The following is an 18717-nucleotide window of genomic DNA, read 5'->3' as shown; positions in this document are numbered from 1 at the left end:
GCAAGAGCCGTCATCACAAATAGTATCCTGGTATTTTCGCAGAATTTGTAAGAGACTCAGATGCAAAGTATGTTGCATGATTACTGGCCTTGAATCAACGGAAAAGCATTGTGGAGGCTGAGAAACATTTTTTTTTTTGTATGGACGCGAGAGTATTCCCGAGAAAGATCATGTTCAAATCTATGAACAGGGCACAAAATGACATCGCTGACCGGGTGGCAGCATAAAACACCTTTTTGCTTGGCTACATTTTTTTCTACATCTGAATGAGTGAAATACAATCACGTGAAGATGACTGGAAACGTGGCCTGCATTTGCACTCTACACGCCTCAATTGCTATCAATTCGACGCTTTCTGCTGATTGCCTATTCAATGGGAAGTAAGGACTTCCATATTATACTTATAGGTGGTTAACTGTTGACACGTGTGTTTGAACCAGAGTTCCCCCAGTCCCTCAGGTGAGAAATTTTACATAGGAAAAGTTCGCTGAGCCTCACGCCTATTTTCTGTCCGAAAAAAAGTCTCCAGCTGCCCCTTCCAGAAATGATATTAAATGCGCCCCTGGTTTGAACAGATGCTAGCCATACAGAACGTTATTCTTCTCGGCACTCCCCTCAGTGTTCGAACATCTCTGTACAGTTCTGTATAACGACAGTGGCTGTCCTCCAGCTGCTTTTAAATCATTTTAGTTGCCGCTGTCCAGTGCAGCCATGTATATAGCTCCAAAGGAGGAAGCTTTGCCCTTGTGCAGCTCGGGACTTAGTCTGTGCGGCATTACACACATCGGTCCGGTCATCGCGAACGTTTTAAAAAAAGTCAGCGCAGTCAAATGCAGCGATTAGAAACTTATTGTTTTAAGAGTCCAGCGTTTTAAGCACGATCGCAGTCTCAAATTGACACATAAGAGCGGGGAAGAGGACTCGTGTCCCACCCCCCTCCCCCTCTCCTGCGTGGATGTATAAGAATGGCCTGGAATCGCCTCCGCTACGTTCCACATGTGTTGTGTGCGGTTGTGCCGAACATTATCGTACGTGATGTCCAGTGTATAACGCGGAAAGGTGTCTGTTGTTCGCTTCTCTCGCCAAGACAGGGGCCTCTCACAGTTTCCTTCAGGACATCCTCTACCCGCGCCGAAATCAGTCACGTAGAAAGCAGGCTTCACGCAATTCTTTTAAATTTCCTCGACTCGGATCTGGGCTCCAGACGGGAACAGCAGAAATTGACTATTGACTATATATTATGTGTAACTGTGTGTATAGCGATGTAGATCAGTCAGGTTCTGAGCTATCTGCCTAATTTCTGAAGCTTATTTAATATTCAAGTGTCGCTACGGTGGAGCAATTGCCGGCAGAATCCGCAAAGCTAATCCCACCTGTAGCTTTCAACAACCTCAACCTATCGAGTCCACAATCAACATAATGCGAGGCCATTCAAGTGCCGCCGATGTGGATAACACAACCGAAAAGATACAGCATTCAAGCCTTGAACGGGCAGGTTCGTGGCTTTGAATAAGCGCAGCAAGTGTCACACATCACTGGTCACCAGAGCAATAGCAAGTTTCGTACTAACGAATGAATGAATGAATCCAAATGCGCGCCACGCTGCACTACGCCAGATTCGTCGCTATATAGTGGTGGGCGCTGCCGCGCAGGCGACGGCATCGCGCGCTACAGCGCAGGAATGAGGAGCTGCGCAAGCCGACCTCCATCCCGCCGGACTCGCTGCCTCCGCGAAATGGCGCTCTCGCGTGCTTACGACGACGCTTCTCCTTAAACCCCCTCCGGCTGCGGCGGCACCGCTGAAATTATGGCTCTAACAATTTCTTCTTCTCTCCGCCGACACGCGAGAGGGCGCGCTCGGCGGCGTCTCGTACGCTCTCCGGGTGTTTTGTCTCCGCCGGTGCCGAGCGTCGCTCGCGCTCTCACGGGTTGCCACACGCGCACTTTGCTGATGTTTGTTCGCCGCCCGCGCAGCGCACCTTTATCGTTTTCTCTTTTTTTTTCTCTTCCTTCTCTCTCCGTGTTCGCGTCCGTCGTCTTTCTTTTCACTCTCGTGCTGTCCACAGTCTGGAACTGCGTCTCCTTGAGCGTGATATAGTGAGCCATGGGAGTTCATCGCGTTATAAGGCACAGAGAACATAAATCCTGGCTGCATACTCCGGCTTTCTTCGGGGGTCTCGGCGGCCAAGGAGTCGCAAGAAGAAACTGGTTCAGCGAAGTGAAAGGGGGCCGTAAAAGAACCAAGCTGAGGTCAGGCACTCGGATGGAAGCACATTCGAGCCAGTATGTTTTTCCAGTACGACGCGGCCTGAGTAGATAACACTTTATGTTAGTTTTTCGTGGACGCCTGTTCGAGCCGCTAAACTTGAGTGGTGGGTTTAAGTGGTAACGCCGGCGTTGTTGATATAATGCGTGTTAGCGTGCTGACGCTCTCTGAGTTTTTCAAAGAGGTTGCTGAATTAAGTTGCCTTCTCTTACCGGTAAAAAAAAAAATCCCATGGATTTTTGCCGTACTGTCCGAACTAGTAATAAGGGTAGCCGGGTTAATTGGAAAAATTCCACACGTATTTACCGCGTTTACTTACTCGTTGGCACACAACCCTGCTTTGAGTTTACTGAAATGTGTTGCAAAGAAAACGGACTGCGCTAGTGACAGAAAATAACTCTGCCTAGTAGTGCGTTCAGAAAGACAGTTGCGGGTGGTCGGTTGGGCCGCCTTAGAAAGTGTACGCGAACTGAGGCACGTGGGGAAAGACGTGAGCAACCACCTGTTTTTGCGGATAATTTCGTTAACGTAATTATGCCTGGTCACGCAGAGTAAATTTGACAACATATTTCGCACAAAAAAGACTACAGTAGCATTTATCGGGCTCATTGTAGGTTTTCTGAAACAGCGGAAAGGACTTGTACGAAGCCACAAAGGAACATATAGGGCGTTGAAGATGAATTAGAAGGCAATGCACAACAGGCTTGCACTTGGTCAAGACTCAGCCTTTCTCACAAGGGACAGAAGCTCACGTGCTGTCTACTTCGGGGTGAACGGGAAATTTTGGGACAAGGCCAAGTACCCCGGGGACGTTTTTGGGGACCTCCAGGTTTTAGGGGATGTGAACCAGCCCACTTGCTGCATGAGGCTTCGGTAGTTGACGTGTCTTGAAATACGTCAGTCTTCTGGCACAGGAATTCATGCTGTGCGCTTTTCTGTGAGCAGGAATTCTCGTAGTCAACGCTTGGTTTTCGCAGGGTCCAGGTTGCTGTGCAAATGAGCGGAAAGCACAGGAAAGCTTGATTTTTTCATTCTGATCTGAAAATCCTGCAGGTCAGGGAGCCGTAGCCTACTGGAGTCGAGTCGCCTTTATTTACACATCACAGAGATATCAGAAGCGCAGCAAAAAAGCCCACAGAAGGCTTGCTTGGTGAAGAATCTGCACCTCCGTACAAAACTTGGTCATCTTTAATAAGAAAAAAAGCTTTTCGCTTACAGAACAACGAACAGGAGACAATGACATTTTCACATAAAACTGCCAGCAAAAATGGGAAAAGAAGGTTTGCTAAGAGATAGAAATAAAAAACAGACATGCAGTGTGCAAAACAAAAAGTCAGGAATACATAATTTGCAAGAGTGGCAGATTGGGCTAGTTGGTATTTTTCCATAATGCGATACAGCGCGAATAAAGACGGGGACGAAGGTGGTGTCTTGTCTCGCTTCGTCCCCGTCTTTATTCGCGCTGTATCGCATTATATATAATTTGGGCAGAACTTCATAGAGAAATGCAGTTTGTATACTTTAAACCCTCTGCTGTGTTTCAAAAAGACTAGTAAATTATAACTGATCATCCGACGCCCATAATTCGTTCGTGTTTGCGGAATGCGGAAATGATCATGGGTGCGAGCTAGTACCACAAATATTTAACTTGTGCTCTAGCCTGAGTACTGCTTTCAAAAAACATGGCTGGATTATCAGTGGCTGCCCTCTAACGTTTTAACAAGTACGTTTATATAGTTGTGATATTCGAATCACGTTCACTGTTTGAGAAATTATTTCTGTAGGAGCGTCACCGGAAACGTTGACTGTTATTTTGGGGCTCATTTTTGTAGTTTGTGAAGCTTGCTAATATTTGTAAAAGTAGTCAGTCGTCCTCCCCCCGCCCGCCACACGCAACCACACATACACACACACACACAAAAAAGGTAACTAATGACGTGAGTGAATGATGAGGGGTAAATAAGTTCTTTCACACATTGCGGAAAAAAACTAACGTAGTCTGGATAAAATACCGACGACCTCAGGCAGTTTGTTTATCGTTGTCTCTGTATGTTTATTCCAGGACAAATGCTTACACTGCTGGGCTTTTAACACCGGAAAAAAAAGTTAAAATTTAGTTGGACCCAGACAGAGCGAAAAGCCTGGGAGTTTACTAAACTTATTTCTGGGCCGGAACAGATCTGCTTTGGTTTTATTAGTATTGATAACTAAAGAATGAATGGTTGTCCGCCCACAAGGCGAATGCAAACACTGATTCACTCGTGCAGTGAGATGAGATATGTGAATTGATTAAGAAAAAAAGAGTGGTGGAATTGGCATATATTATAAACGTCCGCTTATTGTCTGGTCTAGTAATATTATTTATATACAGGCTATTCAAGAGTGTACCCAAAATGCTGCCCTTATGGACACCAGCTCATACCGATTTTGCGTCTGGAACTTCATCTATCTTTACCTGCTGACTACGGGAGGCTAAGCAAAATTGCATCAATTGAAGAAAACCGCTCAAAAGCGATAAATGTAGAGTTTGTTCTGTGTCGTTCTTTTGCGCTGCTCTCTAATGTCTCAAATATGAACAAACTAGCCCAAACAAAAATTTTAGTCGAAAGTATCATATTGGGCCCCGTTATAAAGCGCCAAAGAAGGCGATGACGTTTTCTTTGAGCTCCTAGGTTCTGATGACGTTGTACAGCGAGCGTGATCGGCAGATAGCGACAGAAACAAGCGCGATGATGAAGTGACCGTCAGAACCACGGCGTAGTCAAGCTTTCAGAAGACAGCTTTTACTATGGGCACCCTTTCATCATCTGGCGAAATCATACCCATTATAAAAATAATCATCATTGTCAATAGTATTGTTATTATTAAAAACAAATCCCTACAGTCTCCTCTTTGGTGCTTTCCTTGAACCAAATAACGTAGACGTCAACTTCGATGTTTCCGCTAAAGTCACCGTTCTGTGGGTGACAAAAAAAATTACCATTTTTAAAAAGACAACTTTCTTGTTGTCCTTGACTTTACTGCTGAACTAGTACCCTCTTTTTGCTCGTTTGAAGGAAAAAGTTGTCCAGGAAAGAACAATACTTGGGGCGGACCTTTTCCCCAAATATATCCACTCTACTTCCCCAACGCATTAAATCCCTTTCTCGCACCAGCCAATCTTTGCAAGGCCAGCGCGGATTTTCGCCGCCGCTGAATAACGGCCGAGAAAAATGCCGGTTTACGTAAGGCCGCAGATTTAGCGCTTTCCGCCGGCCAAAGCCTCCTTCGCGCGGTCTCTGCGTTTCAGTATATAACTCATAACAGGAGAAATTGGGAGCGGGGTGCGTGCGTCGGAGGCTCGCGTTACGTAATGATGGCGTGCCAAAATTGAAAACAAAATGAAAAAACAAAAGGCGCGCGTGTGCCGGGCCTTGATAAATAGCGAGGCCTGCGAATTACACGAGCGACTACCACTGCCTCCGCGTAGGCAAAAGGGCAGGGTAGGGGGGAGGGGGTATAACGCCGAAGTCTTCTCTCTGCGACGAACGTTGACATTTTGCAGTCGGCGGCGGCGAGCTGCGGCGAAACGACCGGGCGAGGAACACTGCTTCGTTCCCTCTGGCGCACCTGCGTGGCTTTTCAGCGTGTGTGGCTGGTGGCTGCGCGCAGCTACAATTCGACGCTGGTCCCGGCGTTGAGACGCGTTTCTCCGGTGGTCTCGTTTCATTTAACGCTGGAAGACGTCGTGTAGCGAGTTTGCTCGTAGAATTTTGGTGGTGGACGCACGAATCATAGAAACGAGGCGGGACAATGCGTGAAACAAGCATGTTGTGTTGCTTAGATGTAATATTTAATGATGAACGCTGTAGGTAACTGATATTTTAAACTACTCAAACCAAGCGCTTCGTACGTTCAAGAGGCGTAGCACATTTGCCACCCAAAGCCACGGGCGCGAGAAGGTCAGTTTATGGCCAATAACTTGCAGTTGAGGTATTGCATTCAGTAGCCGCTCTCTGCACGACAGGTGATACTGCTAAGGTTACCTGACTAGTCCCTGACCAACCCCCCCCCCCCCCCCCCCCCCCCCCCCAAGAAAAACATACACGACCAATGCGATCAATGGGGCAGAGTACGCGTTAGTATTAGTATTAGTGCTCCCCAGGACAGAGCAGCCACTGCCGCTGACGGGATGCGACTGTCCGAGTGGTTGGCTTGATCCAGTCCGTCAGTCACCGTGAGACAGGCCCGCCCCACTCTGTCGGTTTAATCCAGCAATCAGTGTAACTCGCCTGAGCTATTGTGCACTGAAAACTTTTATGGAGCCTTGAAATTTTGTGGCGTGGACCGTAGACATTCATTTAGTTATGTGCCCTGTCACGTGTCATCACGTTACCATCGCCGCCAGTACCGTGACTGTGACTGTGACCCAACATAGCTTCCGATATATGGCTTCGAAAACCTACGTGAAAGCAACCAGGTAGTAGCCGAGCTGTTATGAGTGCCTCGACACAGATGAGTGGCTGGGGGTCAGAGTCACTACCGATGACTGTGAAAGCCCAGGTTGCATCCCCCCCCCCCCACCCCCGGCAGGGACTCCCCGCAGTAACCGTCACCAAGACTAGAAACACTACGTATCCCGCTCCCCAAAACAAAATTGTTCAGGGACATCGGCCACGTAGCAGCCACACTGTCCGAACACAGTGACGTGGCATCGAAGCAGGTTGTATGCTGAATAATGATTATTCAGTTACGTCACGAGTGACGTCACCACAACACGCCATGCTGATTCGTTCCCACGCAGTGACGTCGCTGAAAGGTACTATGGCAACGCACCACGCTGAGAGATCCAAACACAGTTACGCCATGAGTGAAAGTGTAGATAGATTGCGTGCAACTTGGCCAAAGAAGAGAAACAACGAATAAAAGACATTACCTTACCCTCCGGAAACGCCTTGCGCTGGATCTCGCGTTGCACAGTGCTAATGATCCTGGAAATATTTATCAGGAATGTGTGCTCTACCTTGTTCCTGAGAAAAATCTGTTCCATGCTCGTGCGTCACGAAAAGTTTTCTTATAAATATTGACCCAGCGCTACGAGACGTGGACACAAAGAAAACACATACCACAGGACAGCGCCACTCCTGTGGTGCGTGTTTTCTTTTGTGTCCTCGTGTCGTAGCGCTAGGCAAACATTTCTAATCAATGAACCAACTAGCCCAGACCGCAGTCCTCATTCAACGAGAAATCTTCAGGGCCACAAGAGTGACTCAAGAAGTGACCGTGATCGAACCAGGGACCTACCTCGTCACTATGAGGCTGACATCTTAACATCTGCGTCACTTTCGTTTCACTGCGTCAGCTGTATCTCATACGTTTTATGAGCGGTTCAGGGAAGCCACTGAAGGCAGTCTGGCGTGGCAGGGGTGGAACGCAAGCTTCTCAGCGGTGTTTGAAGCCTTCGAGACAACGACCAAGTTGTTTATTGTTTCCGCTGCGCCAATTGTCCACCCCTTGGGATGTTCGCACCGCACGCGTTATGGCAATCCCCGCCACCTCAGCGCGGAAGTGTCGGGGCGCGCTTTCTTGTGCGCTATCAACTGGTGAGAAAAGTGACCCCCTGCGAATACGCGCCGCAGCGTGTCTGTGTGAATGGCGAATGAGCACGAAATCAGTGAGTGCTTGTTAGAATGCAAGCTCAGAATGCCATGTGTTATGTCTGATTCCTGGGAGGAAAGAATAAAACTTAATTTCTTTTGTTCTTTTATTATATATCTGCCAGAACAATGCCAGGTGCTGGCGATGCATGTTTGTGGACAGGGGTTCGTGTTTGGCTCCTCTGGTATGTCTCCCAACAGGGGCACCCTCCGTCACTTTATCAAAGCGAGTTCGATAGCGTTGTACACAACTATGTAGTCCAAAAGTTGTGAACAGGATAAACCAAAGGTTAGCGTCGTTCACGCAAAATAAGCGAGGAGGGTAGATTCAGAGTAGGAAGAGAGCAGACGGAGGGAAACTAGGGTAGGAAAGACGCGGTAAAAAGTGTTGCTGAATTCTTGTGCAACAGGTAAAAACAGACGCGACAGCAGCGAATAAGGATTATTGCCTGTATCAAGTTAATCTTTTCTTTCTTTGATCAGTGATCTTTTTTCTGATGCATGGAAAGCACTGTTTAATAGAGAGGGCTGCTTTGCTGAAAGGAATAGTGTCCTCTTTGATAAATGCTTTGCATCCCTGCATTATCTTTAGTGCCACTGCATACAAGTGCTTATATGATTTTATGTTCTAGCTGCAACCGTGTCTTGCAATCATAAACACCATGCATATTTTGTTCCTTGCGCTGATCTGCGGAATATATAACGAAAGTGGGAGCCTTATGAAGCCGCTCCAGTGTGCGACTTTTTCTTCCACATATTTCTAAGACAAGTATCTATACTTGTTTGAAATAAACTCAAATTAACACTCCCCCAAACACACGCACACACACCCCACACTCATACGCGCACGTCCCCACACACGCACTCATACACACACACCCCCACACACGCACACACATACACACTGCCCGCACACGCATACACACACTCATGCACGCAAACACATGTACGCACAACACGCACACACATGCACGCACGACACACACGCACGCACACACACACACATGCACGCACAACACGCACACACACAAAATGAAAACCATAGTCGTTCAGAAAAAAGTTCGTGATAGGGCGTTCTATTTTCCTTCCGGGTTAGCCGTAAGGCCCGAAAGCACCTAGTGGCTTCGCAGGCGTTCCTTAAATCAACATTGAGGGAACGTATTCGGCGCTTACGACAGTCAGCGTTGCGCGCAGAAGGGCTCGAGGAGAGACGCAGCGAACGGGCGGAAACCGACAGGTGCGCACCAGCTGCTGACCAGAAGCAAGCGGTGCCCCGGCCGGACGCACTCCATGGACGCCGATGTGCGGAAAAACCGAGGGCGATTATTCCAGCCGAGACGGACGGCGCCTGGGCTCTGTCCCCCCCACCTCTCCGGCGGGAATCCTTTGGCGCGACAGACGAGGAGGGGAGCGGCGCGTGACAAACGGCGCGGGGCGGGCTCCGATAAGGAGACGCAGTCCAGGGGCGCACAGCCCCCGGAAGAACAACACAACACCCTCGGCTCGGGCGCGTCAGCGCCACGATAAACAAGCCGGTTATTAATGAACGCGCCGACTCGCGCCGTTGTTCATTAGCCGGGCGCACGTCGGACTTGGCGCACTACCGACGGAGGGGGAGGGCCAGTGGGGAGGGAGAGAGAGAGAAAAGAATGCGCCAAGAAGAAGCAGGGAAGCCCGTCTTCGCGCCGACCGGCAGAACCGCGGCGGGTGGACCGCTGTAGTGGCGCAGTTCCTTCAATTAGAGAGGAAGCGTCCCGGCGCTGGACGTCGCTCGCTTTGTGCGTCGGGCGGCAACAACAGCGCCGAAGGCGTCGCCCGGACAATAAATTCTCCGTCCACTCCGGGAGGGAGGCTCGTCCGCTGCTTCGCCTCCTCGCTGCCGGCGTCCCAAACATTTCCGACGTCGTCGTGATTCGCCCATTGTTTCTGCGGCCACGACGGAAGCGGCCGCGCCGCCTGTAACCCTGCCCCGCCGAGCCTCTCGTTTGGCGTTCGCTTTCGGATATTCGCTGAATGATTCTTGTTTACTGCGCCCTTGGTAAGATCCTTGCTGGTCTTGCATGCTGCGTCGTCTCCGGTGGCTTGCATAATCTTCCGGAACACGAATGCCTGCGTCGAAGGCATTTTTGTACCGTGTGCGTTGTCACCTGTTCGATGAGCGAGCCGCCGTGAGAGCCGTATCGCCGGAGGGAACTGCAGCAATGCGCAGGTGCTGATATATCTGCGTGTTTTTGTTTTAGAGGAAAATCTGGTGGGGTTTTTAACGTAGTTAAACCGAGCAGACGTACCAAAGCATGTGTTTAGACTAATTGGCTCATGGTTTTGCTTTGCTGGATCGTCGACACGTCTGGCGACGGTATTAGACTCATGTTAAGCTCCGATCGAGGTTAAACTGATCTGATCTGTTCACGCCGCAGGTAGAAGTTGATGAAGATGATGATGTGCAGTGCACAGCGCGAGAGTGTGTTGCAGTTTAATACGTGGCGTGATCGTCTGCAGCGGTAGCATAGTGCTCTCATGCAGAAGCCAGCGAAGCTGATCTGTTCACGTGGCGGCTATTTCGAATCCAGTCAAGACAATATTTGTTTATTTAGCCAAGGTAAAGGTTAAGGCTTCAGTGTAGAATGGCCTTTTGCAGTTTGGCCGTGAAGTAGAGCTTTCGTTCTAAAAATTGAGCCCACCGCTGAATGGTCGTTATTGATCGCAAAGCAAGAAAGCCAAAGGTTTAGAGCATTGCGGGTACGCTTTAGAATAATTTTAACAAAAGAAAAAAAACTACGATGACATTCTGGTATTGATTTTAATAAATATAAATTACTATTTTATTTTGTTAGCTGAACAAGTTGCTAATATTTTCCTGAAGTGGGCACAGTTAGCATCCTCAACAGGTGTGCGTAGTATGACTTCTCAATTACTGTAACTGCCAAGTATATCGGAACAATCTGTATATTTTTCGTTTTTTTCAGCCTAAAAGTTCTTGCAAACATTCACCGTCAAGAGCAAGGACACATTCGCTGCAAGTGAGGTCGTACCAGGCTTATATTTAGAATAATAGCCTCTCAGGACTTTGGATATTTCCTTTGGGTGGGAAAGCGAACTTTGAAGCCGACGTCTTTTTTTTTTCCGCACCCAGCATTCGTGCAGCTAAGCACCTCATTATCTCTCTGGGCTTGGCTTGAGTTGTGCTGGCAATCTTAACGCCGCAGTGTCCCTAGAGGGCGCCGCTGCTCTTTCGCCCAGGTATGGGGTCGAGCGCAGTTCTCCAATTCAGCGTGCTTGGTAGGTTAATCAAGCTCCCACATTCAGCATGGGAGAGATCTAGGCGGGGCAGCAGAGCACCTTAAAAAACCCTTGCGCTGGAACAAATCCGGCTGCTGAAAATGCCGCCGATTCAGAACCACGCAAAAACACGAAGATATCACTTTCGAAATTTATTGGCGTCGGAGTTTCGTCATTCTCCTTCGCTGTAAGGGCGCGGATTAGCGACATCGTAGTTATGTCCATGACGCCCCAGGGATTCCGATGCAGGGACAATTTCTTAGCGCAGCGCGACAGTCCTCAGTGGACAAAAATTTTTGCGTGCCTGCAGTATTTTTCTAGAGTGCGCAGGTTCTTTATTTTATTATTTCTCTTAATTTTTGTATGAAACTGAAAGAAATTTGTTTTCTCAGGAAAGGAAATGGAGCAGTAATTGTCTCACATCTTGGCGGACACCGGACCCGCGCCATAAGAGAAGGGAGGAAGGTGGGAGTGAAAGAAGAGAGAAAGAGAAAAACGTGCGGTAGTGGAGGGCTCCGGAAGAATTTCGACCACCTGGGGATGATCTTTAACGTGCACTGACATCGCACAGCACACGGGCGCCTTTGCGTTTCACCCCCATCGAAATGCGGTCGCCGCGGCCTGATTCGAACCAAGGAACTCCGGCTCAGCAGCTGAGCGCTCTAACTAATGCAGCAACGTTTGCAACAACTGCTGGGCCATTAGCTGGTGCGAATAAAATCCAGCTATTACTAGTCATTTTTTTGCAACAAAAGAAGGACAGAACGCGAAACGCAAATATTATGTTCAATATAGAAAGTAGAAGATGTATACAAAAATTTTGTTGAGCAAATGATGTCATTAGAGTAGACAGTCAAGATGATACTTAAATTAGAAACGGCTGCGAAGAAACACAAAGTTCTGAACAATTTTAATTCTATGTGGTATTGGGTTCAGCATATTCGAACGATGAAACCGATTAATGCGCTGTCCACAGGCGCCACGGTAAAGTAGAAATTGAAATCTGTATTTGTATGGGTATGTGAGGTTTAACGTCCTGAAGCGACACATATATGGGCTATGAGGGACATCGTACTGGAAGGCTCCGGATTTTAGAAAAGTAGTGATTCATTCATTCATTCATTCATTCATTCATTCATTCATTCATTCATTCATTCATTCATTCATTCATTCATTCATTCATTCCCACTCTCACTGATGGAGGAAACCGAGGTTAAAGGTGCACAGAAGCAGCTTGAGGAACCCTCGACTACCGCACAAGCAACAGTCGCGGATGGCGTATACACACGTTATGGATCGCTTTCACAACGTGACAGGCTATAATGGGTGTAATAAAATGAAAAAAAAAATTCTGTAACGCAAGTATTAAAAGACATGATTGCTTTTAAAAAAGAAATCATAATAATGCAGCGTAAAATGTATAAGAATTGGTGGAATATATTTATTGAAAGTAACATCTTATGACCAACTTGAATTCCGATGGAGTGTTGTTGAGAGCTTCTATGCATCTATTCTGAAAGCTATTTAGGAGTTTGGAAAGGCGACACTGAAGAATTTGATCACCATAATTTTTTTCGGGGCCTGGGAACTTTCCACAAATCTGTATGACGAGTTAGTCGTGCTGTGCAGAATGCTCCAAGTTTTCCATTTCAGTGAATGTCACGCAGTATCTTCGAGAACTAAAGTAAATTTTTTTTAATAGTCTTTGGTTATATATTGGCTGAATTTTAGGAAGATTATATTTTTCAAAGGCAGGTTCAGTGTAGTCAGTTATATATGGTAGTTTTTCAATGCTGCGCAATATTTTCTTTTTTTTTTGCAATAATAGAAGTTTAATATTGGATTCCGCTGTCGAGCCCCATACCAAATGGCAATGCTGTGTGTGGGAGGCAAATAATGTGTTATAAATTAAGAGCTTTACTGACGCAGGAAAGGTGTATCTATTCCTGCTCAATAAGCCTACAGTGCGATTAAGTTTTAGAGCAACAAAATTAACTTGATCGTCCCACATTAGGTGTCATGAAAAGTACACACCATGTACCTTATTAGTGTTAGTAGTTTCAATCTGTGCCGAGTGAAATGTTACGTTTAGATCTTCTGGAATATGTGTACCTTTAGTGGCAAAAAATAATTGCTTTTGTTTTGCTGATATAAACTTTGAGGAAATTCTGCATGAACTAAGTGCTCGAATTAAGAAGCAATACATTTACTTGGTAAACGAACTTGGTAGGACAGGAAAAAGATATGGATAGGGTGATGCCGTCAGCATACATCATGAGCTTTGCTTCTTTATGTATGTAGGCTACGTCGTTTACGTACAGATTGAAGAGCAAGGGATCGAGAATGCTCCCTCGAGGGACGCCTGGATTTATTACCCTTATATGCAATTTAAATTCATTTATTGAGAAGTAGGACTTGAAAAAGTTTATGCAAGGGCCCCTTACTCTGTTTCTTTCAAGCTGACATCACATAGAACACGGAGTTTCTTACATTTGAAATATTTAGTTCTAGTTTTGCTTAAATCTTTAGCTTAAAGTGTCTAGCTTTTGTCGCTCTGGAAATTTAGAAATATAAACCAACTGCTCCAATACCGCGTATTGTCGTTTTTTGCATTTCGCCTCCATCCAAACGCGGCCGCCTTAACCGGGATTTGAACACGCGACCTTGGGATCAGCAGCCGAATGCCTAATCCCCTAAATTTAAATTAATGTTGCCTGCGTACCTAGTGCGCCTGTTAGGTGATACAAAGTGGTAATTTTTTTGCCCTAGATTGCGATGGAGTTCATGTCTTGCCGCAGGACTTTTGTGAAGCTTGTAAACAGCCGAGGCCCCAGAGTGCGAGCACGGTATGCCTTCTCCCCCTCCAAAGGTATATGCGCCAGGAGCGCCACTGGAGTCATCGGCTTCAGTAACGTGCCATGTGGCCAATGTACCAGCTTCTCTATTTGAGCGCCTAACCGTAAGCGAAAACTGCGCCGGTGTCTGGGGCGGCCGCGTCGGCTCGTTCATTCAGCGTCGCTCTCTCGCACTAGGGTCGAACGAGTGAACTGACTTGCACGCGTACGGCTTGTTCTTCCCAGCCTGCGATTATCTTGCAAGACAGGCAAAGACTCGTTTGCGAAATGCAGCAGGTCTTATCTCTCGCTGAGCAAGAACCTCTCTTTGAGAGACATAACGTCGGCACTTCTCAGAGGCTTCGCACCGCCTCCGTGTTTTTTTTCTTTCTTCACCCCAGAAGCGTATAAGGTGGACGAAAGTAAGAAAAAAATAAAGGGAAGGCTTACTGAAAAGGCAGATTGTGAAGTCAGTGGAACGTATAGACTCGACGACCGGAGGGCGTTTGTGCCACGGCAGCGGACGTGCTTGGGGTTTTGAGGGCGGCCCTTGTTTGCTTGGACACAAGTTGAATTTGCCCGAGAAGAAACTGCAAAGGCAAAACAAAAAAAAAACTTTTCGAGACGCGCAGCTAGCTCGAGCTCGTTACTCTGCCGCATTTTCTCCGAGTAAAGGCGCTACAAATAAAGAGACATCCTGGAGCCGTTACCTGGTCACCGGAGTAGACAAAAGAGGAAAATCGATAGAAATCGCAATGAAAGAAGCTTCAGTGGAGAGTGCTTTTCTTACTGCTGGTTGCTTTACAGGCTGCATGTCCGAAGTTCTTTCTCATTATTCAAGACGTCTTAATTCTAGGTAGACAGCCCTAAAACTTGCTTTCGTGTTAGCTTCGCCGAGGCTGTAAAGAAAAAGAAAAAAAAATCTGCAGGCTTCAAGCCAAAGTAGCTCCGTCAGGGAGCTTTAATTGGGCGCCACTTTTATCAGCAGTTTCCTTCTCAACGTTTGCATCGTTGTACGCTGTTGCTTGACGGAATTAGCAACTGCGACTCGTGGCACGTCCGCTCGTTCATGAAGACCTCAGTCAAGCTGCTGCTTGTTATTGTACCGCATCGTTCTTAAAGAAAAATTGAAAGTCCAGTTTTCATTTTGCAGGGAATAAAACGCAAGAATGAGCCCTGAAAAACGCGTTTATTGCTTTTTGGAAGGATCATTAGTTCGGCCCAGGTGTAGGGCAGTGTGCAGCCGGCGAGTCTTGACGCCTCGTGTCAACGCAATTAATATACAGCTTTCTTTCTAAGGTAAGATTTAATTTGCGCAGCACTGACTTGAAAACACGAGTGGATTGACCTCGGGCCCACTTTCCTGCGTCAGTGCACATGCATGTTGCACATCACCAAGTAGAGGATCATGACAACGATCAAGTGACAAGACCCGGCCACGGTGGGTCAATGCTTATGGCGCTCTGTCTCTGAGCTCGAGGTCACTGCTTCAGTACTTGGTCATGGCAAACGTATTTGCAAAAAGGAGAAAAAAAATGCCCGGGTGGTCGCACTATGTGATGCGACGAATTGTGTTAGCAAGTACCGCTTGTTCATTTCGCTTATACAATGATGGTCTTCCCGTTGTCTCATTGAATTGAATTTCGCCTTCGCTTTTTCGTTCCAGCTGTGCGCGCGCTTGTTGTGAATGGAGGCTTCTGGAGGGTTAAAGTGAGTACATGTGGAGGCGGGTGGCTGGTAGTGGGCGAGCTTCTGGAGGGTGAAGTTGAGTTCTATGATGGTGGATGAAGGATTCTGGAGAATGGAAATGTATTCAAGGCAATGGTGGAGGGTAGCAGGAGGATATCTACTAGAGGGTGGCGGCGTCATAGCACAACCGACGTGTAGATTTTGCCACAGCGAGAGCAATAATGCTGAAGCATTAAACGAATGCAACTTGCCCAGAGGGATTTCATGTGATGAGAGAGAATTCCAGATGGTTGAAATCGGTGCGAATCTTTCATTAAAGTGTTCTTACATGAAACATGTTGAATAGAGGGAGGAGATTACTTCGGAGATGAATTACAACTAAAATTGCACTCTCCATGCCAAGAAGCACACCAGGTGGCCCAGGTAACGTGACACATAAGACTCGCAAAAAGGAAACTAGGCCAGGTTGCTGTGATAAACCGAAGTGATATTGTTGCATATAGTTATACCAATGAATGTCACGCACGCATTATTTGTTGAGCATTTATTATTATACGTTGAATATGCAATACCAGTAAGTGCATACCACAATAAAAGAATAAATAGGAAGCAAAAAGGCGTGCAAACAATAATCTACCCGTATCAGGAGATAGATTTTATATGATAATTTGCCACGCCACCCGTAGCTGCGCAGTCTTGCATGATGTACGAGCTACTCCTGCTGAACATGTTTGTTTGTATTATTTACAAAATACTCCTAATTCGCATACTAACTTTGAAGAGCCTTGCCACTTGTGCTGGCAGTCAGCGTAATTTTAAGAAGATAAATAGCGAAGTCCCCATGCGTAAGGCAATGCCGAAATCCGGGCACTGTATATGATCCGTCAAACGTTGCCACAGCCGCTTTACCTCGTCCCACGCTTTTGGTCTCTGGGCCATAAAATCAGATCACATGCTGGCGGCAGTAATTACGTTTCCCGACCAGAAATCCAGACACATCAGAGCCCGCCACCCGACTTACTCTTCTCTTGTGCAAGACGCAAACGAGCACAGCGTGCAGAGCAGAGATGGTGGGCCAGATCGAATTCGTGCGCTGGGGGGACGACGCGCGTTTTTCCTCGCCGCCGCGGCGTAATGCGCTCGCAGAGCGAAGCAACAGAAGAGATCGCGTTCCATCCCGCGGAGACACGCGGAGCGTTGCCAGGAGGTCTTCTCGGTAAAGGATAGCGTTTATCACTTTCTCCCGGTCGGACGCCTCTGAAGAGGAGGGTGCCGCCATTAAGAAAACGCGGCTCCCCTGCCGACCACCTCGCCGAGGGGACAACTGAGGGCCCGCCGTGAAGAGGGGAGGGGGGTGAAGAGAGGGGTTGGTGTCGTTTCGGTCCCAAGGAAAGCGGCGGTCGCGCAGCGCGCCGTTGTCGGCCACCGTTTAAGTAGATTCTGATGAGCGCCGAGCGGTACGGAAGTTGGGCGACGCCGCTCGCGCTGGGCCGCTCCGCCGCAGCGAGCCATCGATTTCAGATCTCGCTCGGTTAAGAAAGAGAAATGAGCTCTGCCGGCCGACTCGGAACCGTCTCCACCCTCTGGTAGTTTCGCGGGGGAGTCCTCGTCCCCCACCCCCCACCCTCCGCTCCTTTCGTGAAGGGGGGGGGGGGGGGCTCTCTCTTCATCGTTCATGTTCTTGTTCGGATGCGAGCAGGCATCGACGGTAAGGAGCAAAAGGAAGAAGAAAGGAAAAGGTAAAGATGGCGGGGCTCGTCTCCTCTTCAAAAATGAACACGCGCCCGCCTCCCGGTTATTGCCTCGGAGGAGAACAAACTGTCGCACAAGGGAGCCCCGGCGGAGATGAGAGCGAGCCAAAAAAGAAAAAAGAAAATAGAGTAGAGGATGGAAGCCCCGAAAAAAGAAAATCTTACGGAACGTGGATGGAGGCACAAACGCGGAGCGATGAGCGAATGAAAAGAATGAAAGGACGGTGGGGAGGGGAAGACACACTCCCCGGCGACAATTACGACAACTCGAAACATAAATGACACGTCGAGCATGGACTATGGCGCGGGGCGCGTTTTCTCTAAAGAGGTTTGCCCGGGCAAATTCTTTTCTCCTCGTGGGGGACCCCGATGTCTGCTTGTGGAGTCGATGTCGTCGCGTGCGACTGGGGAGTGCCGTTCGCGGCGGATAAGCTTGCTGAAAGCGACGCTTTTGTTATTTGTTGTCGGACAAGCTGATCACTTATAGACTGCTTTTTAGACGGAAGTGCTGCCTCCAAATTTGCATTGCCAAAGCACAAAAGAAAATAAAAACTCTCGGAGGGATTTAGGTTTTCAGCCGATGATAGTGAAAGAAATTGCAGATTTTGTAGAAAATAAAATTAGAACTGCGGCGTAAAAACCGCGTGTTCTGCTGGTCACGGTCGCCCCAATGATTTCTATAGAGTCAGTAATTTGTTTCTGTCGTTTCCATTCGGCATGTGTTACTGCTTGTATATTAATAGGATTTAAGATAGCGAGTAAGAGCTTTCTTAGAACAGGATGTTCAGAAAGACTTTCGTTTAAGATATGGTTGATTAAGGTACGCGCTGTCGAATGATTTATTATCTCGAAAAAAACCCCGCTAATAACCACAAGGGAGTAGACACAGCACAAAAAGAACTGGAAGCTGGCTCACAGAACGATAAGATACAATTAGCGTAATATAGATCATGGAAATTAAAACGCGGGCGTTGAATTGTGCAGAAAAGCTATTTCTTTCTCAGTTCGTGACACCGATGGCTTGCCTACGCATGTGGGGTTCCACTGGTTGATCAAGTATGCTTCTATTATTTCTCGTCCTACACTATCCTTCGACTGACCAGTGAAAATCAGGAGAGTATTTACGGCTTTTGTAATTTATTGCCATGTGGATGATATGGCACGGCAGCACAAAGCGCACGTGAAGAATGGTTATGGTAGCCCCATGAACAGTTCGATGTCCGCGTTTTAATCTGCTTGGTATTTTCTACGCCCTTTGTAGT

The 18717-nt window shown here is 47.6% G+C and overlaps 1 protein-coding gene across 7 annotated transcripts in view; it reads left to right on the top strand.

The window, feature by feature from the left end:
• LOC144128781 (uncharacterized) overlaps positions 1-18717 on the top strand; it is a 221445-nt gene that overhangs the window by 66365 nt on the left and 136363 nt on the right. The window lies entirely within an intron of this gene.

This window comes from Amblyomma americanum, chromosome 4 (assembly GCF_052857255.1).
Source record: "Amblyomma americanum isolate KBUSLIRL-KWMA chromosome 4, ASM5285725v1, whole genome shotgun sequence".
NCBI classification, from domain to species: Eukaryota; Metazoa; Arthropoda; class Arachnida; order Ixodida; family Ixodidae; genus Amblyomma; species Amblyomma americanum.
Note: the sequence above shows the minus strand (reverse complement) of the source record. Positions and strands in the feature narration are given on the sequence as shown.